Source organism: Antechinus flavipes, chromosome 2, assembly GCF_016432865.1.
Source record: "Antechinus flavipes isolate AdamAnt ecotype Samford, QLD, Australia chromosome 2, AdamAnt_v2, whole genome shotgun sequence".
Lineage (NCBI taxonomy): Eukaryota > Metazoa > Chordata > Mammalia > Dasyuromorphia > Dasyuridae > Antechinus > Antechinus flavipes.
The window spans coordinates 350,210,912-350,225,524 of NC_067399.1; the positions used below are offsets into that span (position 1 = coordinate 350,210,912).

The 14,613-nt window shown below is 34.6% G+C and overlaps 1 protein-coding gene across 11 annotated transcripts in view; it reads right to left on the bottom strand.

Annotated features, from left to right (window-relative positions):
- Positions 1–13,894, bottom strand: part of LRFN5 (leucine rich repeat and fibronectin type III domain containing 5) — a 357,934-nt gene extending 344,040 nt beyond the window's left edge. For 4 of the 11 annotated variants that reach the window (XM_051978006.1, XM_051978003.1, XM_051978004.1 and 1 more), the window contains exon 1: positions 11,617–13,890. The gene's annotated coding sequence lies outside the window, so the exon portion shown is untranslated. Of the gene's footprint in view, positions 1–11,616 lie in introns of all 11 variants that reach the window. The other 7 variants (XM_051978012.1, XM_051978010.1, XR_007950700.1 and 4 more) reach the window with 6 other exon arrangements.
- Positions 13,895–14,613: the final 719 nt, after the last annotated feature.

Sequence of the window (14,613 nt, forward strand, 5' to 3'; positions counted from 1 at the left end):
GTGGGTAGAGAACCTAGAACTCAAAAGTGTTTTTTAAAATGTTTAGTTTGAATGTAACTGGATAAAAATATTAAATACAAAAAATAAATTTTAAAAACACACACAAAAAAGAAACAATTTAATCTTTCAATAAAGTTCAAAGGCAGCTTGAAGAAGGAACAATGTTCACTGAAAAGAGTTGCCTAAAACTTTAGTTTTGATGCCATCTTTTCTAAATGAGGCACTACAAAATGCTAATGGAACAACAACAAATCAAGAATTAGTTCAACCTAGTTCCTGTTGGGTAAGAATTTAGTAAATGTTTATTTAGTGGCTGATTCAAACTGCCATGGTGATAAGGGTCATTTGCACTATTTTAGCCAGGTCTGAAACATTAATATCTAAGACTTTTTTATTTGGAAAGACAAAAAAATCCTAAAAATAGTTTTTAAAACTTCATATCTTTAGGTTCAAATATTTTCAATGATAGTTTCATATAACCAAGTGAATTAATGACGTCAATTATAATTATATCAACTATAACTAATTATCTTTTCTTTCCCAATAGTTTTTATCACTAAAAAAACACCTGTATAGAGTTGTAAAAAAAAAAAAAATTCATAGAGCAGTTAGATGGCACAGTGGATAGAGCTCTGGCTCTGGAGTCAGAAGACCTGAGTTCAGATTTGGCCTCAGACACTTAACTGTGTGTCCCTGGGCAAGTCACTTAATCCCAATTGCCTATGTACCTTTATTAAGTAACATCTAATGTGCATGGCAAATTTCACCTATCTGAGCTTAATCAACAATCAGGAAATTAGCAAAAACCCTACTTATGCACTTTCTTTTATAAGAGAAACTTGGACCTAAATCTAATCAAAAATAAAAAGAAGGATTAATTAAAAGAATTGGTGATAGCAAAAAGTGGCATCTCATTATAGCCTGATAGCAAAGAAGGAAACAAAGAACCATAGACAGAAGAAAGAGGAATTCAAAATACAACACTTTGCAAGTCACTTACAGGTGACTTGGCATCAAGACAAACATCCCTAAATATCTCAACAGTACCTCAAAGCAACATTACATTTCCCAACAGACCCATTGAACTACAGATCATGAGTAGTGAAAGAAGAAGTTTTAGAAATTATAGGTCAATTTCATCAACAGATAAGAAAGTGAAACTTCTAGTACTAATATTCTCAATAATTAAGTATAGGAAAAGGCTAAATTATGTTCAAAAGGTAAGCTTCTATGTAATACATTTTAGAAAAAATTTCATCAAGTGATTAAAATGAATAAACCCTCAACTATTCTGAGAAACTCAATACTCAAGGGTTTTAGAAAACCAAATTGACCTGTGCTCCAAGTATCTTTTTTTGTTCTACATGTTTAAATCCCTGGGTGAAGTCAAGAATGTACTCACATCCTAGTTAGCAGCCTCAATTCTAAATAGCAAAACTTACAGCACAAGATAGTTTACCAAATATTTGAGAAAACAACACCCAGGATTTGAAAACATGTCAAAAATCAATCCTACACATCTGAAGGTTGGCTAGTTTTATATTACAATTAGAATTTCCTATTTGGATAAAAATGGCCTTGGGTACCAAGACTCATCTGCTTCTAAGGAAATCATAAGCAGCTATGAAGACCATCCAAAGACCCAGCTAGCCTATTTAAAATGATATGATCAAACCTAATTTTCTCCCCTCATTGTTTAATTCATCAATGTTCTTATCTATTTTAAAAACCACCACTTCAATAATAGAATGTATTTTACTCTCAGTAACCAGTGGCCTATCATAGAGAAAATTTCCCAAAGCTTTTTAATGTCTTCCCATTCTTTTTCTATACCACTTCCTTTCATTATTTCACCTCCTGCTCTCTAAGCCTCAATCAGAATTGTTTCTGCCTTTGTCACCTCTACTACACAAAGAAAAAATTGTAAAAGGGAAAGTAAAATTCTTGCTTTTGTATGCTGATGCTTGCTTCTGCCTTGTGTCCATATGTTAAATACAAAGATTAATATTTTGCTAATGTCTCTCTAATAATAATCCATATTAAGGACAATCTCTTGAAATTCTATAAGCATTTCTGTTTATAATTAAGTAACACTGATTACTGTGAAGTCTATTAGATTAAAAACAATAGACCTAACGAATATAAATTATGCTATTACATTTTGGAATTTGTTTTTATGTTTGGCAGCTGAGTATAATAGTAGATAAAACTGAATTCAATCAGGAGAATAAGTATGAATCTCATTTCAGACATATATTAGCTGTTTGAAATGGGACAAGTTTACTTAAACTTATTATAATAAAGGCACACCTTGTTTTGTTATGCTTTACTTTATTGCACTTCACTGATATTGTACTTCTTTTAACAAATTAAATGTGTGACAGCCTTAGGTCAAATAAGTCTATCAATGCTCACATATCACTTCCATATTTTGGAAATGTGTGCAATATTTTAAACTTTTCAATTATGACTATATTTGTTATGATGATCTGTGATTCATGATCTTTTATTATTGTAAATATTTGGGATACCACAAACTATGCCTATATAAGATGATGAATTTAATTGATAAATGTTGTGTGTGTTCTGATTGCTCTCCTGACTGGCAGTTCCCCATCTCTCTGCTTCTCCTGCAGTATTTCTATTTTTTTCCATTATAACTTTTTAATGACATAACATATGCCTGGGTAATTTTTTACAACATTATCCCTTGCACTCACTTCTGTTCCAACTTTTACCTTCCCTCCCTCCATCCCCTTCCCTAGATGGCAGGCAGTCTTCTACAAATCAAATATGTTATAGTATATCCTAGATACAATATATATGTGCAGAACCAAACAGTTTTCTTTTTGCACAGGGAGAATTGGATTCAGAAGGTAAAAATAACCCCAGGAAGAAAAACAAAATTGCAAACAATTCACACTAATTTTCCAGTGTTCCTTCGCTGGGTGTAGCTGATTCTGTCCATCACTGATCAATTGGAACTGAATTAGATCTTCTCTTTGTTGAAGATATCCACTTCCATCAGAATATATCCTTATATAGTATTGTTGTTGAAGTGTATAATGATCTCCTGGTTCTGCTCATTTCAATTAAATTCAGTTCATGTAAGTCTCTCCAAGCCTCTCTGTATTCATCCTGCTGGTCATTTCTTACAGAACAATAATATTCCATAATATTCCTATACCACAATTTACCCAACCATTCTCCAATTGATGGACATCCATTCAATTTCCAGTTTCTAGCCACTATAAAAAAGGCTGTCACAAACATTTTGGCACATATAGGTCCCTTTCCCTTCTTTAGTATCTCTTTGAGATATAAGCCCAGGAGTAACACTGCTGGAGCAAAGGGTATGCACAGTTTGATAAGTTTTTGAGCATAATTCCAAATTGTTCTCCAGAATGGTTGGATTCATTCACAACTCCACCAACAATGCATCAGTGTCCCAGTTTTTCCGCATCCCCTCCAACATTGATCATTATTGTTTCCTGTCATCCTAGCCAATCTGACAGGTGTGTAGTGGTATCGCAAAGTTGTCTTAATTTGCATTTCTCTGATCAATAGTGATTTTGGAACACCCTTTCATATGAGTAGAAATAGTTTCAATTTCATCATCTGAAAAAAAATCTGTTCATATCCTTTGACCATTTACCAATTGGAGAATGGCTTGAATTCTTATAAATTAGAGTCAATTCTCTATATATTTTGGAAATGAGGCTTTTAACAGAACTTTGGCTGTAAAAATGTTTTCCCAGTTTGTTGCTTCCCTTCTAATCTTATTTGCATTAGTTTTGTTTGTACAAAGGCTTTTTAATTTGATATAATCAAAATTTTCTATTTTGTGATCAATAGTGATCTCTAGTTCTTCTTTGGTCACAAATTCCTTCCTCCTCCACAAGTCTGAGAGGTAAACTATCCTATGTTCCTCTAATTTATTTATAATCTCATTCTTTATGCCTAAATCATGGACCCATTTTGATCTTATCTTGGTGTGGATCTATGCCTAATTTCTGCCATACTAGTTTCCAGTTTTCCCAGCAATTTTTGTCAAATAGTGAATTAGTGAATTCTTATCCCAAAAGTTGGGATCTTTGGCTTTGTCAAACACTAGATTGCTATAGTTATTGTCTGTTTTGTCCATGAACCTAACCTACTCCACTGATCAACTAATCTATTTCTTAGCCAATACCAAATGGTTTTGGTGACTACTGCTTTATGATATAGTTTTAGATCAGGTACAGCTAGACCACCTTCATTTGATTTTTTTTTTCATTAATTCCCTTGAAATTCTTGACCTTTTGTTCTTCCATATGAATTTTGTTGTTATTTTTTTCTAGGTCATTAAAATAGTTTCTTGGGAATCTGATTAGTATAGCACTAAATAAATAGATTAGTTTAAGGAGTATTGTCATCTTTATTATATTCGCTCAGCCTATGCAAGAGCACTTAATATTTTTCCAATTATTTAAATCTGACTTTATTTATGTGGAAAGTGTTTTGTAGTTTTGCTCATATAATTCCTGACTTTCCTTTGGTAAATAGATTCCTATATATTTTATGCTATCGACAGTTATTTTGAATGGAATTTCTCTTTGTATCTCTTGCTGTTGGATTTTGTTGGTGATGTATAAAAATGCTGAGGATTTATGGGGATTTATTTTGTATCCTGAAACTTTGCTAAAGTTGTGGATTATTTCTAATAGCTTTTTAGTAGAATCTCTGGGGTATACTATACCATCATATCATCTACAAAGAGTGATAATTTGGTTTCCTCATTATCTACTCTAATTCCTTTAATCTTTCTCAACTCTTATTGCAGAGGCTAGTGTTTCTAATACAATATTGAAAAATAATGGTGATAGCGGGCAACCTTGTTTCACTCCTGATCTTACTGGGAAAGGTTCCAGTTTTTCCCCATTACATATGATGCTTACTGACAGTTTTAAATATATGCTCCTGACTATTTTAAGGAAAAGTCCATTTATTCCTATATTCTAAAGTGTTTTTATTAGGAATGGATGTTGGATTTTATCAAATGCTTTTTCTGCATCTATTGATATGATCATATGGTTTTTGTTAATTTGGTTATTGATATAGTCAATTATGCTAATAGTTTTCCTAATATTGAACCAGCCCTGCATTCTTGGTATAAATCCTACTTGGTCAGTGTATTATCCTGGGGATGATTTTCTGTAATCTTTTTGCTAATAATTTATTTAAGATTTTATCATCAATATTCATTAGGGAGACTGGTCTATAATTTTCTTTCTCTGTTTTCAACCTACCTGGTTTAGGTATCAGTACCATGTCTGTGTCATAAAAGAAATTTGGTAGGACTCCTTCAATCCCTATTTTTTTCAAATAGTTTATATAGCATTGGAGTTAATTGTTCTTTAAATGTTTGGTAGAATTCACATGCAAATCCATCTGGTCCTTGGGATTTTTTCTTAGGGAGTTGATTAATAGCTTTTTCTATTTCTTTTTCTAAGATGGGACTGTTTAACCAATTTACTTCTTCCTCTGTTATATGGGCAAACTGTATTTTTGAAGGTATTCTTCCATTTCATTTAAGTTATCGAATTTATTGGCATAAAGTTGGGTAAAGTATCTCCTAATTATTGCTCTAATTTCCTCTTCATTAGTGGCGAGTTCTCCCTTTTCATTTTTAAGACTAACAATTTGATTTTCCTCTTTCCTTTTTTTAATCAGATTTACTAAGAGTTTATCTATTCTAGTCTTTCTATTTTCTGAAACATGACAACATTGAAATTAGGTCAGTTAATAACCCTACAATGAACTTTGTGTTTAAATAAAATGGAAGTGTCTATAGATGGAGCAAATCTCACTGTTGTCTTATTTTAAGAAAATGTCATTGTTGATGAAGTTGTGAACTAATCCAAAAATTCTGGAGCATAATTTGGAACTATGCCCAAAGGATTGTAAAACTATGAAAAGCCTTTGATCCAGCAGTACCACTACTATATCCCAAAGAAATCATAAAAAAATGAGAAAATATCCACATGTGCAAAAATATTTGAATCAGCTCTTTTTGTGGTAACAAAGAATTGGAAAATGAGTGGATTCCCATAAACTGAGGAATGGCTAATTAAATTATGAAATATGAAAATAGTGGGATATTATGATTCTGTATAAAAAAATGAACAGGCTGATCTTAGAAAATCCTGGAAAGATATACATAAACTGATGCTAAGTGAAGTAAGCAGAACCAAGAAAACATACCAACAAGATTATATTATCAACTATGATAGATTTGGTTCTTCACAACAATTCAGTGATCCAAGACAATTCCGATAAATTTTATATGAAAAACACCTTCTGCATTTACAGAGAGAACTAAGAAATTGCCACATCTTCATCATGTACTACCCTAATCACTTAGCAACCATCTATATCAAGGCAAGACTTTCCATCAGCAATCTTTTTAAAAGATTAAAAACTTCAGATGATGGTTAACATTTTTTAACAACAAAGTATTTTTTTTAATTTTATTTTATTTAATAATAACTTTGTATTGACAGAATCCATGCCAGGATAATTTTTACACGACATTATCCCTTGCAATCACTTATGTTTCGTTTTTTCCCCTCCCTTCCTCCTCCCCCCCCCAAGATGGCAAGCAGTCCTATATATGTTAAATATGTTGCAGTATATCCTAGATACAATACATATTTGCAGAACCGAACAGTTCTCCCGCTGCACAGGGAGAATTGGATTCAGAAGGTAAAAATAACTCGGGAAGAAAATCAAAAATGCAAATAGTTCACATTCATTTCCCAGTATTCCTTCTTTGGGTGTAGCTGTTTCTGTCCATCATTTCTCCAATGAAACTCAGTTAAGTCTCTTTGTCAGAGAAATCCACTTCCATCAGAATACATCCTCATACAATATCGTTAACAACAAAGTATTTTTAAATTTAGGCAAGTTCATTCTTTTTAGACATATTATTACACTCGACTACAGTGTAAACTACAGTGTGAACATTCTTTCTATATGCATTGGCAAACAAAAAACTTCATGTGATTCACTTTAATGCTATATTTACTTTATGGAAGTGGACAGGAACCCAACGTGCAATTTCTCCAAAGTATGTCTATAGTATTAACCTAATAAGTTGTTGTAAGAATCAAGGAGTAAGGATTTCATTTGTTTAAAGAATGTCCAGATGATAGATTTTCCTCTCTATTAATGTAAATGCATAATTTCTGTATAATATAATTCAGGAAGTTACGAAAACATTGAGAGGCTAAATAATTTTCCTTAGGTCATATTGTGAGTGTATGCTAGAAGCAGAGCTTAAACTTAGGTTTTTCTAATTCCAAGATGACATATACAAAATTTTTTATCTAAATGAGTAAAAAAAAATTTATGTAAATCATTTTGGAACCCTTGAAGCTCTATAAAAATGTCAGCTATTATTTATAATAAAATAAGTTAATTAAAATTATATATGTTAAATGTTGGTTTATAATCTCAAAGCATTCAACTGCATGTGTACTTTTTTTTTTTTTGGCTGAGGCAATTGAGGTTAAGTGCCTTGCACAGGGTCACACAGCTAGAAAGTGTTAAGTGTCTGAGGTCTGATTTGAACTCAAGACTTCAGAGCTGGTACTCTATCCATTCATGCCACCTCACTGCCCCCATGTGTACTTTTTATTAAGTATACTTTATTGAGTGTATTGGCTGATTGATCTGTGGAGAAGGAATTTTTGACCAAATAAGAACTGGAATTCATTATTGAACACAAAATAGATAATTTTGATTATAATAAGTTTTAAAAAGTTTTGTACAAACAAAACTAATGCAGACAAGATTAGAAGAGAACATTTTTACATTCAAAAGTTCTGATAAGGCCTCATTTCTAAAATATATAGAAAATTGACTCAAATTTATAAGAATTTAAGCCATTCTTTAATTGATAAATACTCAAAGGATATGAACAGGAAATTTTCAGATGAAGAAATTAAAACCATTTCTAGTCATATAAAAACATGCTCTAAATCACTATTCATCAGAGAAATGCAAATTAAGACAACTCTGAGGTACCACTACACACCTGTCAGATTAGCTAAGATGACAGGAAAAGATAATGATGAATATTAGAGAGGGTGTGGGAAAACTGGGATTACATTATTGGTGGAATTGTGAAATGATCCAACAATTCTGGAGAGCAATTTGGAACTATGCCCAAAAGGCTATCAAAATGTGCATCCACATTTGTTTCTACTGTGTTTCTATTGGGCTTATATCTCAAAGATATCTTAAAGGAGGGAAAGGGACCCACATGAGCAAAAATGTTTGTAGCAGCCCTTTTTGTAGTGTCAAGAAACTGGAAACTGAGTGGCTGTCCATCAATTGGAGAATGGCTGAATAAACTATGATGTATGAATGTTATGGAATATTATTATTCTGTAAGAAACAACCAGCATGATGATTTTAGAAAGGTCAGAGAGATTTATATGAACTGATGCCAAGTAAAATGAGCAGAACCAGGAGATTCATTATACATGGCAACAACAAGACTATACAATGATCAATTCTGATGGACATGGCTCTCTTCAACAATGAGATGATTCAAAGCAGTTTCGTTTCTTCAGTGATAAAGAGAAACATCTACACCCAGAGAGAGGACTGTGGGAACTGCGTGTGGTTCACAATATAGCATTTTCACTCTTTTTGTGGTTGTTTGCTTGCATTTTATTTTGCTTCTCTTTCTGTCTTGTGTGGCATGATAATTGTATAAATATGTATATATATATTACATTTAACATGTTTCTACCATTTTTAATATATATATTGCACTACTTGTCAGTAGGGGAGAGCATAGGGGAAGTGGGGGAATTGAAATACAGGGTTTTGTAGGGGCTAATGTTGAAGAATTGTATATACATATGTTTTGAAAAATAAAAAGTTTAATAAAAATTTTTTTAAATACATGCATTCTGTGGCATGATATAGAGATAGCAGGGAAGTTTAATGAAGATTTGGATTTGGACAAGATAAGTTGAAAGGTTATCACAGCCCAAGTTGTTAATAAGATTTAAATTCAAGTTCAAGGAGTTAAATTCAATGTCTTCAGTCTCTGGACAACATCAAAATGGTCAGGTGGAAATTACAATGAAAAAAATAATTTGAAGAATATAATTATGATATGTTAAAATTGCTTAGAAGGTAAAAGGAAGGTGAATCATAAAACTATGTTCCAAATTTGCATATTAACAAGAATACCTTTTTCTTTAGACATACTATAGAGAAACTTTGGCAAAGATAGCATATATGTTTTTCTTCACCCTGCTTTTCAGATGGACTAGTCAGTTTAGGATATAAAATTTGTTCTGTCTGTTTCTATTATCTGTGGTGACAAATTTGGAGGTTATAGATATATTCTGATTTGCTGTGTTACAAAGCATAATATAGAAGAAATAATATTGCTCATGGAGTCAGAGATGCAGTAAAATTAGTTGGTGTTTTTGTTTTGTTTTTTTTTAATTGCAGTAAAATTGCAGCTTTTCTATTTATGACCTTGGGAACTCTGGGCCACACTTTGCTCTTCTGCAAAATAAGAAGATTGGGCCAGATGACCCTCTAAGACTTATTCTAACTCAAAAATCCTATGAAATTTCTTGCTACTACCCCACTTTTCTTTCCACCTTGCCCTCCAGAAAGGGAACCAGAAAATCCTGCTTTTCTTTTGAAGAAAATCACTTTAGGTTTCTTCTACCAGTTAGCCTTTTAAGGCACTTAGAGAAGAAATTCAAAATCAAACCTTATTTTAGGACTTGTCACCATTTCTGTTTATTAGAATATAGCAAGGAAAGACAATGTATTTATTCCAGCTGATCAGAAATTATAAAAATATAAATAATGAGCAACTCAAAAAGAAAACAAGAAAGAAATAGTAGAAATCTAGCAATATCATCTCTTCTTCAGATTTTGAGTCTTAAAAATTCTAGTAATTAAGGATCAGGAAGAAATGTGACCCATTTTTTGTTCCAAATTCTTAAATATTCATGTTGAAAAGAAGAGAGGAGGAAGACAGAGGGTCAAAAACAGTAACTGTAGCCTGAATACTTCTTAGAGAATAATAAAGCCATAGCTGCAAGAAGGAGTCTGTTCCTTTCCTTCTTTTCTTGGATTTGCCATGTTAGCCATGATCTGCCTTGCAGTTTGTCAGTGTACCTGCTATTTTCTCCAGCTTTAGGAAGTTGTCAGAATCATTAAGGTAGCCACAAAACCCTATCCCCATGGAAAATTGCATAAATAGCACTGTAGCACCACCAATCTATGAGAACTACAGCATCAGCTCAGTAGAAACAGGATCCACAGCAGCACTAAAAGCAACAACCATTCCATAGTCTATAAATGCCATGGTATGGATTTATCTTAAAAAAAAAAAAAAACCGCAAGCTAGCTGAATATAAGTTGCCATCACTATACTTGAGCAGAAGCTTTAACAAAAGGAAAACCAGAGGAGCAGTTCAAGTCACAGCTCTATCCACAGCAAAGAGGTTTGAACAGGCCTGGCCCGTTTTGCTTTGGTTAGTCAGCCAGCTTGGAGATAGAGACAAATGAATTTTACTCTGCTGAATTATTTAGATGATCGTCTTTACTACAGAATAAAACATTGATGAGGCTACTTTTGAAGTGCTTTATTTTGGTAATCCTATTGCCCAAAAGAAGCTGGTGAGATTTTCAGGTGGAGCCTGCCTGGGAGGGTGGGGGAAGGGGGGAAAAAAGAGAATGGAGGGGCATGAAGACAAATATGGGGGGGGGGGGAAGAGAAAGAATTTTTGGAAATTAACAAATAATCAATCCACCTCTGCCAATCCTAGACAACATGTCAGCAAAACCTACATGCTCCATGAAAATGATTACGTAGATTGAGTAATCAAAATTTAAAAACACAGTTTTTGTCCATTAACAGATCTATTAATCTAATACTATTTAAGAGTAAGGAATAGACTAAATCCTCATGTAAAAATATATGCCTCTTTCAGAACATAAATTCTCTTTACCATATAAACAAATCCTGTTTTTTAAATTCCAGCATCTTTCCATAAAAAAACTAAGTTGCACCAAAATTCAACTTCAATCAAAATGTTCAGGTAATAATTTTCAACTAATAGATCTTGTCGAGCTCTTCAACACACGCACACACACACACCAAAAGACACACATACCTCAAAGGGTTATTGGCAGAAATAGGGCAGATATCAAACATTTCATTGATGCTGTTCTCATCTATGTATTTTTATTAACAAACTGATCATGACAATCATAATCTAATTAGCTTACTCTGAATTAAAGCACCCTGTTTTAATCTTTTGCAGATTCAAAATGCTTAGTTCTCTAAAACAGCATTTAGGGTGGAGCTTAACCATCTTCCCTTTGGTTTCGCAGATAGGTTGTGTTCATGTATAGATTAATTTTCCATGTTACAGAAATATTGTAGTGGTATATAATAAATCAGTCTCTTGAACATTCCAACCATTCCTTTTAAATCCCAAAACATTAATAAAGTAACCTGCAATGCAGATAAGACATTGGAAACAAAATCATAAGGGAAAATGGTAAAGGTAGTGGTTTTCTTATTACCTGGTGCCTCTAGGGGGGAAAGAGGATCGTAATAATACTTTCTCTCCTTGGGTACAATAACAGCAAGGTGGTTCCAGGTGGTTTTCAGCGTTTTCCTCGGGTATTGCTGGTCAATCCTCTGTCCTTTGCCATAGCTCAACATCCGCATCCTAAGGAAGGGAAAGGACTGCAGCTGTCGCTGCCGCCGACGCCCGCAGCTGCAGCAGCCGCCTGCTGCCGCCTTTGCTGCCTTCAGGTTAGTTAGGTAGTAATCCGAACAGATAGCCCCAAAGAAAGGAGCGGTTCAGCGTCTAGGGAGCAGGCCAAGAAGGGCGGCTGCACAAGCACACTCACACACAAGCACGCACGCACACACTCACTAACATGCACATACACATACACATGAGCGCGCGCACACACTCTCACATACACTCATACACATACGCGCGCTCACGAAGCACAGAACTGCATAGAGGAGGGAGGAAGCACTGCTGCTCTCCTGCACAATCCTCTTCCGTGCACATACAGAACCACAGCAGAATCAAGCTTCTGGAATACATAACATTTTGTTCACGTTTTCCAAATCCATGAAATCCTAGAGCCAGGGACATTTGGGGGGCGGGAGAAGGAAAAGATAATTGTGTATAAACGTTTATAAAAGCAGTTTTGAATGCAATATTCAAGACCTCCAGTTTAAAATGGCTGAATTTTTGGCAGCAAATTTTGTGAAAAACAATGTACGTCTTTCTAAATAAAACCGTGTAAGTAAATAACGTAGGAAACAAACTGGGTCAAAAGATCCTCGATTCGTCTTAAAATATATCTGTATTGTATTCTTTCCATCCTCGGTATAAAGGTGTCAGTTCACACACACATAGCTCCGCAGAAGATGCTAGAGTCTGTGACGCCAAAAGAATCTAGACATTGTCTGATTTTCCCCATAATCCAAGCATCTGTCCGAATAGTCGATTTAAAGTACTTGTTATGGATCAGGCTAATCAACAATATCTATAGATATGTACATACACACAGCTACTTTGGGAAAACTGAAGGTCAGGCAAAGGGAAGATTAATGTCTTAAGATTTCTTTTCTTTTGTATGCTTCCAAAAGATTTTTCTCGTCTGCTCAACCCCGATGCAATTGTACTTTCATTTTTTTTTCCTGATATAACTGACCTTTTCAAAATAAGTGGGTTGCGTTCATAACCTCAAATTCTCAGAAAGATCTCCAGTGATCTATCTAGAGAGAAGCCATTCACAAGCACCAAGAAAGGAAGGGAAAAAAAAATTCGCCCAAACCTCCGATTTGTCTGCACCAATTCTCCACCTTCCCACACTCAGCCTACGCACAACGCCTCTCCTGCTTTCTCCGGTTCTTAAAGCGAATAGGTGTCTAAAGCTGAGCTTCCCCAGCCCTTGGTAAAGAAGAAAGCTTGCTGTATGATGCTCCTTTTAGTTTCTTCGTCTATGCTGGATGTCCGAGCCATCCTCCTCCCTGTGGCGCACTCAAGTAGCTGCAGCTTTAGCGGGCTGAGCCAGAAGAGCTGTGTTCCTCTCTGCAGCATGAAGGCGGTTTTGCAGACTAGCGTGCTACAATTAAGAGCCCCAGCTCAGTCCCAGAAGTTGTCTTCTCTGCAGTAAAGGAGGTGAAGCAAGTGACCAAGTGGTGGAAATGGGAGGAGTAAAATCAAATCTCAACTGCATTAGCCCTTTTTTAGTTTGCGTCCCTCCTTCCTCCCCTCCACCCTTATGCTGGGAATGTTAAAAGTGCCAAATTCTAATCTCTAAATCCTTAGAAGAGTGGCATGAAAGTATTAGCGGATAGGGCAGAGAGGGTAAAATAAACATGTACTCCCATTGTCGTTTCTTTTCAATTCCTTAGGAAAGAAATTATTATTACTACTACTGCCCTTCGGCAAAGTAATGTTGCTCCACCAGGGTAACGCAGGGTATCAGACTCAAAAAAAGGAACAAAGGAGCGGAAACTGGGATTGAAAGAGAAGAGGAATGCAAGAGCATGCACGCAGAAACATGCTAGTTTTCTCTCTTTTTTCCCTTTAAAAACTAGAAGGGATTCCCCCAATTTCGATACATCACAGATCCCCTGCTGTTTCAAAAAAAGAAAAAAAGAAAGAAAAAGAAAAAGATAAAGTTGGTATAGTAAAATAAGGACATCTGACCGAGGATAGAAAGATTAAATGTTGGAAGTGCTCTTTAGACGATGGCCAGGTTGCAGTTAGCAACAGATAAGGGATGGAAAGATGTACGTGAGGAGTAGAGAGCAGTTGAAGGCTCTATCTGGTACGAAAGAAGAACCGCAGAGGACTGTATGGAATTCCAAGGTACAGATATTTCATTTACCCCCACTTTTCCTTTTCCTCTTCTCTTCTTGAAATCAAACCTTCCTTCAAATGAAATTTAGAAAAGCTAAAATTAAGAAAGCTTAAACAAAAGAAGGGGAAAAAAAATACTCGCAGGTCATTCATTTCGCTATGGGCTAGAAAGAAGTCCATCTTGTTTGCTTCAACCAGGCTCTTCAAGATTTAAAATTTTCCCTCTTCTATTTCTCCCCAACAGGTTCACAGAGGAGAAGAATTGTTTGTTGATAGTCCTTCCATTGAACATGCCAATAAATTCGAAAGACTATAGTAGAATATGGGTTTGTAAATCCGACTAGAATCAAAGTTGAGACTTGACTCTTCAGATACGCTTCTTTGAATGGTCAGTTCTTCATTTTACAGGTAATATCCCGTTATTTCTCGCTGTTAAGGAATCCTCTACCAGTCTTCTTTCTTCTCACCCATGGGGGAAAAAAAGCCAAGATGCAACTTTCATAGCTATCCCTTTCAGTATAGAATGAAATAAATGATAAGATATAAATAATAAGTATATAATATAAATAATAAAATATAGAATAAGATAAATATGACTGTCTTAAATAGAGAACAATGAACTCTAATTTTCCCCTACTTTGTCCCAAACTCTCTAATCCATCTTCACAATCCAATCCCATTTTTG